This window comes from Schistocerca serialis, chromosome 1 (assembly GCF_023864345.2).
Source record: "Schistocerca serialis cubense isolate TAMUIC-IGC-003099 chromosome 1, iqSchSeri2.2, whole genome shotgun sequence".
NCBI lineage: Eukaryota > Metazoa > Arthropoda > Insecta > Orthoptera > Acrididae > Schistocerca > Schistocerca serialis.
The window spans coordinates 386,340,199-386,357,030 of NC_064638.1; the positions used below are offsets into that span (position 1 = coordinate 386,340,199).

The 16,832-nt window shown below is 41.5% G+C and overlaps 1 protein-coding gene across 1 annotated transcript in view; it reads left to right on the top strand.

Annotated features, from left to right (window-relative positions):
* The window catches only part of LOC126474973 (spaetzle-processing enzyme-like), a 105,535-nt gene that overhangs the window by 45,500 nt on the left and 43,203 nt on the right, over positions 1-16,832 (top strand). The window lies entirely within an intron of this gene.

A 16,832-nucleotide genomic window follows, 5' to 3' on the forward strand; every position in this document is an offset into this window, starting at 1 on the left:
CCACAGTGTGTCCACTGCGTCTCGTCCGCATTCTGCACGGCACGCAATAGTAATCTGTAGCGACTGACGATCGCACCATTGATTGCTTCTAACGTAAGTGTCTGTGTAGCGAAAGCGTCAACGAGCTGTAAGTGTACTTTTAAACCTCTCGCACATGGAGCTACTCAAAATGAACTAGTCTGTGACGCGGGTTGACAACGAGTCCATTGGGAGTCACTGCGTCTGTGATTCCGCGGGATGTCGCAGAGAACGCTAAAACCTGTAGGTAACTAGAATGAGGTTCTTACTCTGCAGCGGAGTGTGCTCTGATACGAAACTTCCTGGCAGATTAAAACTGTGTGCCGGAACTGGGACCTTTGCCTTTCGCAGGCAAGTGCTCTGCCACCGAGTTGCCTAAGCACGACTCATCCTCAAAGCGTTATTTCCACCAGTACTACGTCTCCTACCTTCCGAACTTCACAGAAGTTCTCCTGCTTGACATTGGGGGAGGGGAGGGGGGGGGGGGGGAGTCCAGCAACCCTGGAAGAAAAGCTAAGCCATGTCTCTGCAATGTCCTTTCTTCCAGTAGTGCTACCGATAGTTTCGCAGGAGAACTTTGTGAAGTTTGGAGAGGATGGGTCGTGAGTCGTGCTTAGGTAGCTCAGTTGGTAGGCCATTGGCCTGCGAAAGGCAAAGGTCCCGAGTTCCCAGTCTCGGCTCAGCACACAGTTTTAATCTGCCATGAAGTTTCATATCAGCGCACACTCCGCTGCAGAGGGAAAATCTCATTCAGAGAACATTCCTCCGACTGTGGCTAAGCCATGTACCAGCAATATCCTTAAGAACGGTGCAGGAGAGGGATGTACCCTCACCCCACTGCTCTTCAGTCTGTGCATCGAAGAAGTCGTGATGGATGAAAGACAGTTCATGGATGCGATTAAAGTCTGGGTGCAAGAGTGGGTGATGACATTACTATCCTCAATGAAACCAAGGAAAAGTAGGATATACTGAATGAAATGAACAGTCCAGCGAGTACGATAGTTCATAGAAGTGAAACGTAGACGATAAACAGTTCAGACAACAAGAGAATAGAAGCTTTTGAAACGTGGTGATGCAGAAGAATGCTGAAGATTAGGTGGGTAGATCACTAACTAATCAGGATATACTGGACAGAGCTGGGGAAAAAAGGAATTTGTGGCGCAACCTGACCAGAAGAAGGGAGCGGTTGTTAGGACATTCTGAGACATCAAGGGATCACCAGTTTAGTACTGAAGGGAAGTGTGTGGGGGTAAAAGCTGTGCAGAGAGACCAAGAGACGAATACAGTAAGCAGGTTAACAAGGATGTTGGTTGTAGTAGTTATTCGGGAATGAAAAGGCTTGCACAGGATAGAGTAGAATGGAGAGCTGCATCAAACTCTCTTCTCACTGAAGTGCTCAACAGAAACAAAAAGGACGTTGAAAATCAGGTGGACTGATAATAAGATAACAAATGAGAAAGTTCTCTGCAAAATCGCAGAGGGAAGAAATATATGGAAAAGCCTAGCTACGACGGCCCTGCATGAAATGGCACTTATTAAGTCGTCTGCGACTAACTTCCGTTGTGGCAGGGTGTGCTGTAGGGTTAAGAACAATAGCGAACGACAGAGAGAGGTATACATCCAACAAATAATTGGGGATGTACAGTGTAAGTGCTACTCTAAGATGAACATTGTATATATATATTCGGCAATGACTCCTCTGACATACCTATATAAATGAAAATATAAATGTTCGTTTGATCAAAATCATGTGTCTCCCAAAATTCTTCACTAATTCCTTTGAAATTTTGACACAATGTTGCATTCTAAAGAGTGTGCTTGTAGGTATCCATTTATTAAAATATGCCTTTTTGAGATTTTTGTAACAACATTTCCCTGTTCTTAAATTTATAAAAAATTGCATATCACATATTTTAAAAAATACACATAGAAAACATACACTTTATTACAACGAAACATTGTGTTAAAATTTTAAAGCATCGGTCATAAACTTTCGGATATTTGCGATTAGGAACAATTACAGATTCTATATAAGCTCAAACGTAGATGTTCGTTTCTTCAAAATCTCAAATCTCCAAAAATTCTTCATGTATTGCTTTGAAATTTTAAAAAACATTGCATTCGAAAACTTATGTCTTTTGGAACACCATCTGGTATACGTTAGTAATATGGTAAACGTTATAAAAATGTAAATGCTGCTTTGTTCAAAGTCTTTAATCTCTGAAAGTTCTTGATCGATTGCTTTGAAATATGACAAAGACAGATTAGAAGTAATGGATTAAGACCTTAAAAGGAACAACACTAGATACTTCTATAAGAATTTCAAAGAAGTTTTAACAGGTTTCCAGTCACTAAGCCTACATTTTAAAGATAAAAATGGAAAAATGGTTTTAAGCCATAAAGAGGACTGTAAAATTTTAGCTGAATACTTTGAAAACCAAAAAATTGGGAAGAGCCTAGTGACAGATTTCAGTTTCAAAACCCACAACATGAAAATCCACCATCGTAATCACCTACAGTAGAAGAAACAGAAAAGATTATCAAAGCATTGAAGAATAACAAAGCACCAGGAGAGGATGGGATTGTAGCAGAAATGCGGAAACTAGGGGGCTTATCCGCATGGCAGAAAATTCACAAAGTAATTAAAGACATTTGGACAAGAGGAAACATTCCCAGTGACTGGAAACAAGCATTGATCCATCCTCTCCATAAAAAAGGATATAAAACAGACACCAACAACTACAGGGGCATATCCTTGTTACCAGTGACATACAAAATACTTTCTAAAGCACTTTTAAATAGAATAAACGAACAAGCAGGATCTAATATAGGAGATTATCAAGCAGGATTTAGAAAAGGTAGATAATGTGCAGAACAGATTCTTAATTTAAAAACAATTTTGAGAGTGAGAGCTATACTTCAAGAAGGCCTACGACTCAGTTGACAGAAAAACACTATTCCAGAAATCAGGGATAGACGAAAATACCAGGAGACTTGTTGAACAAACGTCACAGATAAAACATCAAGGATTAAGTTTCAAGGTGAAATTTCGGAACCATTCAAAATCAAAACAGGAATTCAACAAGGAGATGGACTATCCTCAATTCTCTTTAACTTGGTTTTACATAAAATAGTAAAAACATGGGAAAGCACATTAAATAGTAGAGGCACAAAGGGTATAAGCGTGGGCCAAGGAAAGAACCAATTTGAAGTGAAATGTTCAGCCTTTGCGGATGATATGGCATTGATAACTGAAAACCGAACAGACGCAACAGTTATGCTTGATCTGTTACACGAGATTGCTGAAAAGACTGTGCTAAAAATACCCTTGAAAAAACCGGGTATATAGAACAGGAACATAATACAGAAAAGTTTATGAAAACAAAGTACTGAAAAATTAAAAGAGTTGATAAATTCAAATACCTTGGGGAGTGGATACAAGCCAATGAACTGGATAACACAACAAATAAAGAAAGGATAAAAAAGCATATAAATTAACACAAAACTACTACAATAAGAAATCAGTATCCATACAAGCGAATATTAGACATTATAATTCAGTTATTGGGACACAAGCAACATATGGATCAGAGTGCCTAACATTGGATAAAAAAGGTGAATTAAGGGAACTAGAAAACAGAGAGAGAAAAATACTAAGAAAAATTCTAAGTCCTGAGAAAAACACTGAAAATAGGTGGATTAAAAGGAGAAATGAAGAAATTATACGAAAACACAGAAAAGATCACAGATACAATGAGGAAGAGACGGCTAAAATTTTATGAACATTTAAAAAGAATGGAAGAAACACGGATTACAAAGAAAATTTTTAATTAGGTTAGTAAGCTGAAAAAAACTGAAGGATGGATAGAGGTAGTAAAGAAAGATGCCAACAAAATAGAGAAATAATACGTGATAGGAATCACTTCAGGCTACTGATAGAAAACGCAATGTATATATAAAAGGAGAACATAGTTACCAAAAATCACAGTAACAGTAAACAAGGCTCAAAGTCAGAGGGGAAGAGAGGTGGGCAAATGAGGTTGAGAGAAAATGGACATGGAAACCGGGAAGTAGGAGATGGACAGAGAGGAGAGAGAAACGGAAGATTGACAGACAAAAGGGGAAGGAGCTGATGGGCTGAGAGAGAGGAAGCAGGAGGAGGTGGAGAGAGAGGGGGAGAAGGAGGAGCAGATATACAAAGAAAGGGAGAGGGGGAGATGGACAGTGGTAGGGGATAGAAAGAGATCAGGACGTACGTCTAATTCCCACACTTACTAGAAACGTGCATTTTCTCTTTTCTTTCTTTTCCATTTAAGCAGCTGTGTCGCAGCAAAGTTCAAAATGTCTCTGAGCACTATGGGACTTAACATCTATGGTCATCAGTCCCCTAGAACTTAGAACTACTTAAGCCTAACTAACCTAAGGACATCACACAAATCCATGCCCGAGGCAGGATTCGAACCTGCGACCGTAGCCGCAGCAAAGTGTGGCCGGATACATCTAGTATATGTATAGGTATTTTCTCCGAGCTCTCATACGTCGGTTGCAGTTTCCGTCCGTTCTGAGTAGCGATGTGTGTAGAATTGCTTTGCCAGCTAGTCGGTAAGCAGACAGCAATTTGGATCGGCTGCGGTTTCCGTTCCTTTTGAGTAGCTCCTGGCGTTGAAAGCCTTACCCTTGTGTACTCTGTGTGCTTGCCAATGTGGTGTTTGACTGCAAATAAGTCCGAGCTTATGTGTGTTCTGCAATGCATGTTAGAGTAATGACGTGTACTTTCTGTCTCGTAAATGCTGTTGTCCCTAATATTACTGTCCAAAAAAATCTCTGTCGAAACACCCTCTGGAACGAACCCATTCTAAATTCAGCTTTAACGTATTTCTGGTAATCGTTCATAGAGGAGCCGACGCCAGCTGTTCCCATCGCAACTTTTCGTGTTACATCACACGGCCGCGATCTTCAACGAAAGTATGCACTTTCTTCATACTTGAACATAAATAGAAGACGTAAAACTCGGTCATCGTTCAAGTAAGGACAGACCTATCAACAGATGAGAGTGCTTTCGGCTATTATAGCACAACTTATATTTCAATATAATCGTAAAATTATTGCTGTGGAGTACATATTGGACGCCGGCAGCTGTTGCCATGCGGTTCTAGGCGCTTCAGTCTGGAACCGCGTGACCGCTACGGTCGCAGGTTAGAATCCTGCCTCGGGCATGGATGTGTGTGATGTCCTTAGGTTAGTTAGGTTTAAGTAGTTCTAAGTTCTAGGGGACTGATGACCTCAGATGTTAAGTCCCGCAGTGCTCAGAGCCACTTGAACCACATCTTGCACGTTTTCGTACTCTCTCCGAAAGATTTTTCGGATTAATATGGGCGTCAAAAATGTATTAGTAATTTTACAGAACTCACAAGTATTATCATGTAGAATCCTGAATCAAGTACCAGTTACCGAACATAGTCATCTACAAGAAGTAGCTCTTCACTCGGATGCACGTTTATTTATCAGATGGGACTGAACGTCTTCCTTCAGCACTGAGTGCTCTTATTATTATAAAAAAAGAATATGCTAGCAAATTCGTATACTAAATAAATAAAATGGTCCCAAACCTTCCGCAAATCACAAATGTTTAACAATAAAAAACAGAAGAAGGTAGCGATCAAATCTGTGATCCGCACATCGCCAGCCAGCGACTGTTATTATTACACCAAGGGGAACGTCCCACGATGACGGAATATAAAAAATGTGCAAATGTGTGTGAGTTTCTAAGGGATCAAACTGCTGAGGTCATCGGTTCCTAGACTTACACGCTACTTAAGCTAAATTATGCTACGAACAACACACACGGCACGGAATATAAAGAAGAATGCAAGTACAGACACAATTTGGCTACTTTCAGAATTGCATTTTCGCTATCGAAAGGCGTGATTATACCTTCAGACTTTCTCAGAGGGAGGCACGTACTCTGACAACTGTCACAAAATATTCTCATATTTTTGGTTGACACCATAAAGGTTCCACCTAAGTCCCTGTGATAAATCTAGCTCTTTATGACCTAGAATTTCCTTCATTCGGAATATAAAATTGAGAAGCGCAGCAACATGCCAGACGGGAGAATAACGATTCAGACACACCGTGGCTGGTGCCAGCATTGTTAAGTCAATAATATCGGAGAATCTCGACTGAGGGGCAGTGTATATTGCAGGTCCTGTTGCGAGTAACAGCTTTGACTTCATGCTAATAAACGGTGTTAACAAGTTGGCTATATTAAGTATTCTGTGCTTTTCTACTGTATTTGTGTCGTACATAAGTGTGCAGAGTGCTTCATTCATTATCGTTTTTTGGGTTGTAAAATGTGTTGTTCTTATTTATAGATTTTGTATGAAGTTACTTATATCAATATGATGAAATATCTTCCCACGACCCGATAAAAGTTCTGATTTTTCAAGGCGTAATTGTTGGATGTCAGAGAGTATCGTATGTATTATTTCCAAAATGGACGTCCCTTTTTCTCAATACATACTAACCGTAAAGAGATGAATGAGCTATCATTAGCGAGATTTTTCAACTGGCTTCTGACGTTACATATCCATTACACTAAAACTTAGTATTAATGGAAAATTTCAAGATAAACACTTTTAACTGTAATAGGCGAAAGGTCCTCATGGATGTCCAGCTTCATTTTCATAGTTTACGAGTCTAATTTATTAATCACGAATAGGAGACTTACTTTCTGTATTATGTTATTACAAATACCATTTTATTTGTTTCAGAGTACTTATTAACTGGGTAATTAATATACAACAATACCATAGATAATAACAGTGACCATGCAACGTTACGCGTATTTTGTATTTCTTTCTACTTTATTAACTCGCAATTCTAGCCAGTGCATAGACTGTTTGACTGCAGGATCGCAGCTACAGGTTATTATTTGCAGCCAGTTAGCTGCATGGCATGAAAGCAGACGCGCGCTGCTCGACTCCATTCTTTCTACACAGAGCTGTGCATAGCCCAAGTACCTAAAATACGAGCAACCACAAGTAAAGACGCAGGTGGTTTGCTCGTATGGGATGTTGTTTCGGAAGAGCAACTACACTAGCACATAACCGTTGATGCCGTCGCAGCCACTGCGGTAGTCCATTATCTCTGCCGCCGTGAAAGCTGACTTCTCTAAACGAATATACTTTCCGAAACGACAAAAATATTTTTCGTTGTCGCCTTGGACTGCGATTTACCTACTGCGGCTTCGGTCTAACGTGCTTACTGTAATTGCAAATATTTGTCGACTTATAGGCTATGTAGCCCTACTGACAGTTTTTAATCTCTGCCCGTCATACATTCCGGTAGAAACACCCTGAATGGAAACACATTTTTGGACACGTGGAAATGTATATACATGGATGTATCATAAATTCGTGATTACTAGTTCACGTCATTCGGTTCATTTTTAAAGATGTTTTCTCTTCATTCTCACAGCTACCCTTAGCCTAACAACTACACTTACTCCAAATACTGCCATTATGTAAAACCATAAAAGTGCGAAAGTTTCGCATGGCATCCCTGATTTCAAAGAAATACGTTTCCGTCAGATGGCAGTTCTCTTTGTCGAATTCATTTATATTTAGCTGCTATAGACATTAATCGACATCAATGCAAATATGGCGTGAGCTGTGTACTGTCATTCCATTTAATTCCTACTGTGAACTTTGCAAAAAATGGTTCAAATGGCTCTGAGCACTATGGGACTAAACATCTGTGGTCATCAGTCCCCTAGAACTTAGAACTACTTAAACCTAACTAACCTAAGGACATCACACACATCCATGCCCGCGGCAGGATTCGAACCTGCGACCGTAGCAGTCGTGAACTTTACAACTAGGGTATGTAAATGCTCTATGTTCTGAGACTGCTAGTGATGAACATATTTGTAGACAAATCTAGGAAAAAAATAAATATCACAAAACCAATAGTAAATGGACTACCTTATCATGACATGCATCATCTTGTGTTAAATGTTGAAACCTGTGGATAAAAATTCTATTAAATCTGAGTACAGGAGGTAATAAACCAGTCAAAAACTGAGTATTTTAAGAGACTCCTCAAAGACATGAATTGGATAGATGTTTACAATACTTATGACTCAAATATAAAAACAAAGCATTCATTAATAAATTTACTTCCTCTTTTGAAAATTGTTTTCCCCTAAAGGTAACTGAAATCAAACAGAAGTCTAAAAATAAACCAAGGATTGCACACGGAATAAAGTTAACATGTGGGACAAAAAAGAGGCTGTAACTACTATCTAGGAACAGCCCTGATGTTAGCATTGTAATGCATTACAAAGAATACTACAAAATATTGAAATAAGTATTCGAGAAATCAAAGCACCATTATTATGAGAAAAAGATAATTACATCTAGCAACAAAATAAAAATTGTATGTCATATAGTAAAGACGGAGACATGTGGGGCCAAAAAGGAAGAGGATCAGATAGCTCTAAAAATAAATGAGACGTTGGTAACAAGTGTATGTAGTGTTGTAAACCTCTTAAACAAGTACCTTGTTTATCAGGTTCGTCGTCTAAGGCATCCTTTAGTGCCCAGCGTCTCGTCTGCCACCGGTGGAAACATCCCTAAAGGCTATGAGGACGTATTTGTTTGATTTTGTAGCTGAAAACAGCTCTGAAAGCCAAGCTCTTTACTCGTAGCCGCGTAACGGTCGTGTCGTGGCAGCATCCAGCCGCTGCCAAAGATCGCAGAGTCGCGCCCTCATGTGTAAAGGTAGGATTCTAATGCTGCAGCTGTGACGCCGAGACGTCCTACTGGACAGGAGCACCACTGTCGCCATACAGCCCGTGTCGTCCCAGCGGCCGCAATGGAATCACTCCATTACAGAGTTTGTACTGATGAAGAGTTCATACACAATTTTTACTGCTGAAGAGTTCGTATACAATTCGTTTAATTTCAGTCCTCCTCCTTTTCTGTTAAAGTTATTTGTGTATTTTTGAATTTCTGTGGCACTCCTCTACATCATAGCATAGTAATTATCGGTCCTTGAGAAAACTATAGTATCAGATAATCGAATTTGGTGGTTGCCACTTCCCAGTGCACGATTTATCTGTGTTACCCAGACGACAATTGCTCTTGTGTCCTTTGAACCAGGTGTTGATGCTTTTCTCAGTAGTTGCTACGTACACTTGAATGCACGTGCATTGGATTTCGTATGTTCTTGCCGTGACAAGCGACTGGCGTAAGTCCGTTGAAGATTTCAAATATTCACCCACCTTTCTTGTTGCTTTAAACACTGTTTCAATACCGCCTTTCTTAGTACTCTGCTGACGGAATCTGCGACTGCTTTTACGAAAGGGAATACTTACATTTCTCCCTTTAGCTGGTTGATTTTCCCCAGAAACTTCAAATCTTTTAGGATGTATTGCCCTATTTACCTCCACGTCAGCGTAGTCATTTATTCTCAAACAATCTTCGTCGAAATACATCTTCTTTTAGCACGGTCCACCAACGTCTTAGTCACTCCTCTTTTCTGCTCGGTATGGCGTCTGGAATATTTGTGAAGGTGTCTGTCAATGAGAGTCAGTGAGCTTCTTGTATACTTGTGCCCATAACTTACACAAGTTTTTCAAGGTATCTGTACATCCAAACTGAAATGCGAGTACCTGCCTCAGCTACCAGTTCGTACTCACAGCAGCTCCGCGAACTGCCTCCACACTTCTTCTGGAACATCTGGTCTCAAGATGGTCGTGTAGGGTGAGACTGCTTACGTAATTAAAAGTAAATAGTTTATTGTGATCTGGAGTGCTTTTTTGTTAAAAAATAGGGAGAATGCTGGAAAATCTCCCCGCCAAAATGTTTGAGTTTTTCCTTCGTTCGTTTCGCAGTATGGGGTACCGCATCGGTATGAGGGAACATCGATCCTTTTCTAAACATCCCGCGCCGTTTGTTTTGGATTGATCTTTGGAGTTTCATAAGTCTCCCAAAGTATTCTCACGTGTTACTCTCGCGAAATCAGTTGTCAAACTTTCCTTGCAATAGCAAGTAATAATACCATAATTTTGCGGTTTTAGAGTGTCTGTTTGAGTTTTCTGGGGAATGAGTATCCATTTACTTTTTAGACTGTTCCTTAGTTTCAGATTTCGGGTAAAATACGCATGTACTATCCCAAGCCACGATTCTAAAAAAAATGGTTCAAATGGCTCTGAGCACTACGGGACTTAACGTCTGTGGTCATCAGTCCCCTAGAACTTAGAACTACTTAAACCTAACTAACCTAAGGACATCACACACATCCATGCCCGAGGCAGGATTCGAACCTGCGACCGTAGCAGTCGCGCGGTTCCAGATTGAGCGCCTAGAACCGCGAGACCACCGCGGCCGGCAAGACACGATTCTGTTCAGAAATTCTTACCTCCTCTTCATGGTAGCGCTGAAGGAATCTCAAGGTCGAACCCAGTTTTGAGAACGTCAGTTAGGCGTCTTGGGACCCACCATGCACTAAACTTATAGTAATCTAACATTTCCGGGAGAAAGACGCTAGGCCTTGAAATCTGGAGTACACCTTCAGAAAGCACGAGAATAGAGAACTGACAATCACACGCACAGTTTCATCAATACGTTGCTCATCAAGAATATCCGAATGTTTCCTCGATCACTTTCATCACGCACGTGTGCGCAATCAGCATAGAATTTTCTGCACTACTCCCTCACAAAATAACCACGATACAATGGACGATGAATCTCGACGATATTGACTCATTCTGCTTGAAGGAAGTGAATGACGGGAAGTTCCTCGCAAGTGGCAGAAGACGATATGTTGTTGTTGTTGTGGTCTTCAGTCCTGAGACTGGTTTGACGCAGCTCTCCATGCTACTCTATCCTGTGCAAGCTTCTTCATCTCCCAGTAGCTACTGCAACCTACATCCTTCTGAATCTGTTTGGTGTATTCATCTCTTGGTCTCCCTCCACGATTTTTACCCTCCACGCTGCTCTCCAATACTAAATTGGTGATCCCTTGATGCCTCAGAACATGTCCTACCTACCGACCCCTTCTTCTAATCAAGTTGTGCCACAAACTTCTCCCCAATCCTATTCAATAACTTCTCATTAGTTCTATGATCTACCCATCTAATCTTCATCATTCTTCTGTAGCACCACATTTCGGAAGCTTCTATTCTCTTCTTGTCCAAACTAGTTATCATCCATGTTTCACTTCCATACATGGCTGCGCTCCATACAAATACTTTCAGAAAAGACTTCCTGACACTTAAATCTATAGTCGATGTTAACAAATTTCTCTTCTTCAGAAACGCTTTCCTTGCCATTGCCAGTCTACATTTTATATCCTCTCTACTTCGACCATCATCAGTTATTTTGCTCCCCAAATAGCAAAACTCCTTTACTACTTTAAGTGTCTCATTTCCTAATCTAATTCCCTTAGTATCACCCGATTTAATTCCACTACATTCCATTATCCTCGTTTTGCTTTTGTTGTTGTTCATCTTATATCCTCCTTTCAAGACACTATCCATTCTGTTCAACTGCTCTTCTGAGTCCTTTGCTGTCTCTGACAGAATTACAATGTCATCGGCGAACCTCAAAGTTTTTATTTCTTCTCCATGGATTTTAATACCTACTCCGAATTTTCTTTTGTTTCCTTCACTGCTTGCTCAATATACAAATTGAATAACATTGGGGATAGGCTACAACCCCGTCTCACTCTCTTCCCAACCACTGCTTCCCTTTCATGCCCCTCGACTCTTATAACTGCCATCTGGTTTCTGCACAAATTGTAAATAGACTTTCGCTCCCTGTATTTTACCCCTGCCACCTTCAGAATTTGAAAAAGAGTATTCCAGTCAACATTGTCAAAAGCTTTCTCTAAGTCTACAAATGCTAGAAACGTAGGTTTGCCTTTCCTTAATCTAGCTCCTAAGATAAGTCGTAGGGTCAGTATTGCGTCACGTGTTCCAATATTTCTACGGAATCCCAACTGATCTTCCCCGAGATCGGCTTCTACCAGTTTTTCCATTCGTCTGTAAAGAATTCGCGTTATTATTTTGCATCCGTGACTTGTTAAACTGATAGTTTGGTAATTTTCACATCTGTCAGCTTGTCACTTGAAGTCAACTTCCACGTGAAAATGCTTTGCTTACAAGTGCGATGACTTAATGTAATGTGTTACATTGTACTTCTCGCTCGTTTAACCCAAACATGCTCATATGCTGTCTTTAAAAACAATTTATACGCTGAGAACAACTAGGGCCTAAAGAACATTGTCATCAATTTTGAGGTTGTAGCATGCATGCATGCTCCTGACATTTGTTGATCTTCGGCTAACCAGTTTTGTCTAAATCTCTAGCCCTACACTGTGTATATGAGCAATCACGAAAAACTGTATCGCCAATTTTTCGGATATTCAGTTCTATAAGGGCCCAATTTACAAAACATTATTTTGTTGCTCATTTGTTATCTAGGGTTGGCAACATAATTTAGTGTATAATGTACGTAGTAGTAACACCCACATCAAAAGAAGTTTTGCATCATCGCGGTTCCCAGAACACCTAAAGAAAAACGTTGACTGTGGATATTGTATCACAGACACAGTCCCTTTGACTGTTCAGAGATGTCACTAAACCCGCCCAAAGATGTAAACAACCACGCATGAGCAGCGCCTATTAGACGGAGGGGGTCCGACAGCCGATCAGTTCCAGTCATTCCACCAGGAAGGAGGTACACGGCTCGTGGAGTCTGTAGTTCAGCCATGCCTAGACGGTCAATAGCGCGGTTCCGTCGCGTCCGCATTGTTACTTCGTGCCATGGAGGGCTCTCAACAAGGGAAGTGTCCAGGCGTCTCGGAGTGAACCAAAGCGATGTTGTTCGGACATGGATGAGATACAGAGAGACAGGAGCTGTCGATGACGTGCCTCGCTCAGGCCGCCCAAGGGTTACTACTGCAGTAGATGACCGCGACCTACGGATTATGGCTCGGAGGAACCCTGACAGCAGCGTCACCATGTTGAATAATGCTTTTCGTGCAACCACAGGACGTCGTGTTACGACTCAAACTGTGCGCAGTAGGCTGCATGATGCGCAACTTCTCTCCTGACGTCTATGGCGACGTCCGACTTTGCAACCACGACACCATGCAGCGCGGTACAGATGGGCCGAATGGATCGCTTAGGGTTGGCATCACGTTCTCTTCACCGATGGGTGATGCATATGCCTTCAACCATAGTACAATCGTCGGAGACGTGTATAGAGGCAACCTGGTCAGGCTGAACGCCTTAGACATACTGTCCAGCGAGTGCTGTATGGCGGAGATTCCCTGCTGTTTTGGGGTGGCATTACGTGGGGCCGATGTACGCCCCTGATGGTCATGGAAGGCGCCGTACCAGCTGTACGATACGTGAAGGTCAGCCTCCGACCGATAGTGTAACCATATCGGCAGCATATTCGCGAGGTATTCGCCTTCATTAGCGACCCCATTGTGCACATCTTGTGAATGACTTCCTTCAGGATAACGACATCGCTCGACTACAGTGGCGATCATGTTCTCCAGACATGAACGCTATCGGACATGCCTGGGATAGATTGAAAAGGGCTGTTTATGGAAACTGGAAATTTGTGGTAATGTCTTGTGGGACCAAACTGCTGAGGTCATCGGTCCCTAGACTTACGCACTACATAATCTAACTTAAACTAACTTACGCTAAGAAGAAGACACGCACCCATGCTCAAAGAAGGACTCGAACTTCCGATGGGAGGGGCCGCGCAATCAGTCATGTGACGCCTCAAACCACAAGGCCACAGACTATGTCGTGTTTGAATAGGTATTATTAGCGTGTGTGATGAATTTAGTATCTATTGTTGATGTAGTGATTCTAATTTCAAACTAATTAAAAAAATTTACAACTCTCAAAAGACGCTATTGTCACTAGCGTATACATGGAAATTTTGTGAATTAACATTAATAATAAAAATAATGTTAAATATTAATTAACATTTTGTATTATGAAGTGTGTATATTTTTTTTGTAGGAAACATAGGATGTTAAGATTTGGTTAGAAAACGATTCAGAACTATGTGACTGATGGTTTGTATATACGAGGGTCACTCCAAAAGAAATGCACACTTTTTTTTTTTAATCCATCTTTTATTCTACATGTTTGAAAGTTTTACAGTGTGTAGATAAATATTTTAGGAACAATATTTTCATTTCTCCTCATAATTTCCATCCCTCTCAACTTCCTTACGCCATTTTGGAACCAGCGCCTGTATAGCACGGTAAAATTCTGGACCAACCTGTTGGAGCCACTGTTTGGCAGTGTGCACAAGGGAGTCATCATCTTCGATCCTTGTTCCATGACGAGAGTCTTTCAGTTTCCCAAAGAGATGATAGTCACATAGAGCCAGGTCAGGATTGTAAGGTGGGTGTTTCAGTGTTGTCCATCCAAGTTTTGTGATCGCTTCCATGGCTTTTAGAGTGACATGTGGCAGTGCATTGTCGTGCAATATCAAAATGTCCCGCTTTTGCCGATGTGGTCGAACATGACTCAGTCGAGCTTAAAGTTTCTTCATTGTAGTCACAGAAGCATCAGAGTTTATAGTGGTTCCACTTGGCATGATGTCCACAAGCAAGAGCAGAAGGTGTGGTTTTGAATTTTTTTTTCTTGGGTGAATTTGCATGATTCCACTCCATTGATTGCCTCTTCGTCTCTGATAAAAAATGATGGAGCCATGTTTCATCACCTGTCACAATTCTTGCAAGAAATTCATTTCCACCATTCTCGTACTGTTCCAAAAGTTCGCTGCATACCGCTTTTCTTGTTTCTTTCTGAGCCACTGTCAACATACTGGGAACCCAACTGGCACAAACCTTTTTTAAAGCCAACTCTTTCAGTATTCTGCAAACATTTCCTTCCCCTATCCCAACGTAGCGTGACAATTCGTTTACTGTGATGCGTCTGTCAGTAGTCACAAATTCGTTTTACTCTCTGTACATTGTCTGGACTGTGTGCAGTACGAGGCCTGCCGCTGTGAGGACAATCCTCAATATTGCCGTACCCGCTTTCATCACGTAACCTGCTTCCCCACCGACTAACTGTACTGCGATCGACAGCAGCATCTCCATACACCTTTTTCAACCTCTTGTGAATGTTTCCCACTATCTCGTTTTCACAGCACGACAGCACGTTGCTTCTGACGAACGTCAAGTGTAGCAGCCATCTTGAAGACACGCTGTGATGGCGCCAATCACGGGAACAAGTTGAGCTAAGTTTGAAAACAAGCGGGAAGGATGTATCTACTTACTGTAAAACTTTCACACATGCAGAATAAAAACTGTATTTTTACAAAAATAGTGTGCTTTTTTTTGAGTGAACCTCGTAAATTTGAATTTCACTAACAACTGCTTTTCTCAAAACTTTGTTTCTGCGCTTTGGGCCCTTATGGCTCTCATTGTCTCAGTTGTTTCAGTTTTAAATTACGACATAGCAGCAGGCACGACAGTCGATTTTAAACAACCTCGATGAGTGATAGATGTCTACTTGATGTGTTACTTTCTCAACAAGATAATGGGCACTTTTTTTAATTTTCTCTTTAGGTTCCAGTTTTTAAAATTGTGTAGCAGTTTATACTCAATAGTACAGGTTGTTTCAAAAATGACCGGTATATTTGAAACGGCAATAAAAACTAAACGAGCAGCGATAGAAATACACCGTTTGTTGCAATATGCTTGGGACAACAGTACATTTTCAGGCAGACAAACTTTCGAAATTACAGTAGTTACAATTTTCAACAACAGATGGCGCTGCGGTCTGGGAAACTCTGTAGTACGATATTTTCCACATATCCACCATGCGTAGCAATAGTATGGCGTAGCCTCTGAATGAAATTACCCGAAACCTTTGACAACGTGTCTGGCGGAATGGCTTCACATGCAGATGAGATATACTGCTTCAGCTGTTCAATTGTTTCTGGATTCTGGCGGTACACCTGGTCTTTCAAGTGTCCCCACAGAAAGAAGTCACAGGGGTTCATGTCTGGCGAATAGGGAGGCCAATCCACGCCGCCTCCTGTATGTTTCGGATAGCCCAAAGCACACGATCATCGAAATATTCATTCAGGAAATTAAAGACGTCGGCCATGCGATGTGGCCGGGCACCATCTTGCATAAACCACGAGGTGTTCGCAGTGTCGTCTAAGGCAGTTTGTACCGCCACAAATTCACGAAGAATGTCCAGATAGCGTGATGCAGTAATCGTTTCGGATCTGAAAAATGGGCCAATGATTCCTTTGGAAGAAATGGCGGCCCAGACCAGTACTTTTTGAGGATGCAGGGACGATGGGATTGCAACATGGGGCTTTTCGGTTCCCCATATGCGCCAGTTCTGTTTATTGACGAAGCCGTCCAGGTAAAAATAAGCTTCGTCAGTAAACCAAATGCTGCCCACATGCATATCGCCGTCATCAATCCTGTGCACTATATCGTTAGCGAATGTCTCTCGTGCAGCAATGGTAGCGGCGCTGAGGGGTTGCCGCATTTGAATTTTGTATGGATAGAGGTGTAAACTCTGGCGCATGAGACGATACGTGGACGTTGGCGCCATTTGGACCGCAGCTGCAACACGGCGAACGGTAACCCGAGGCCGCTGTTGGATCACCTGCTGCACTAGCTGCGCGTTGCCCTCTGTGGTTGCCATACGCGGTCGCCCTACTTTTCCAGCACGTTCATCCATCACGTTCCCAGTCCGTTGAAATTTTTCAAACAGATCCTTTATTGTATCGCTTTTCGGTCCT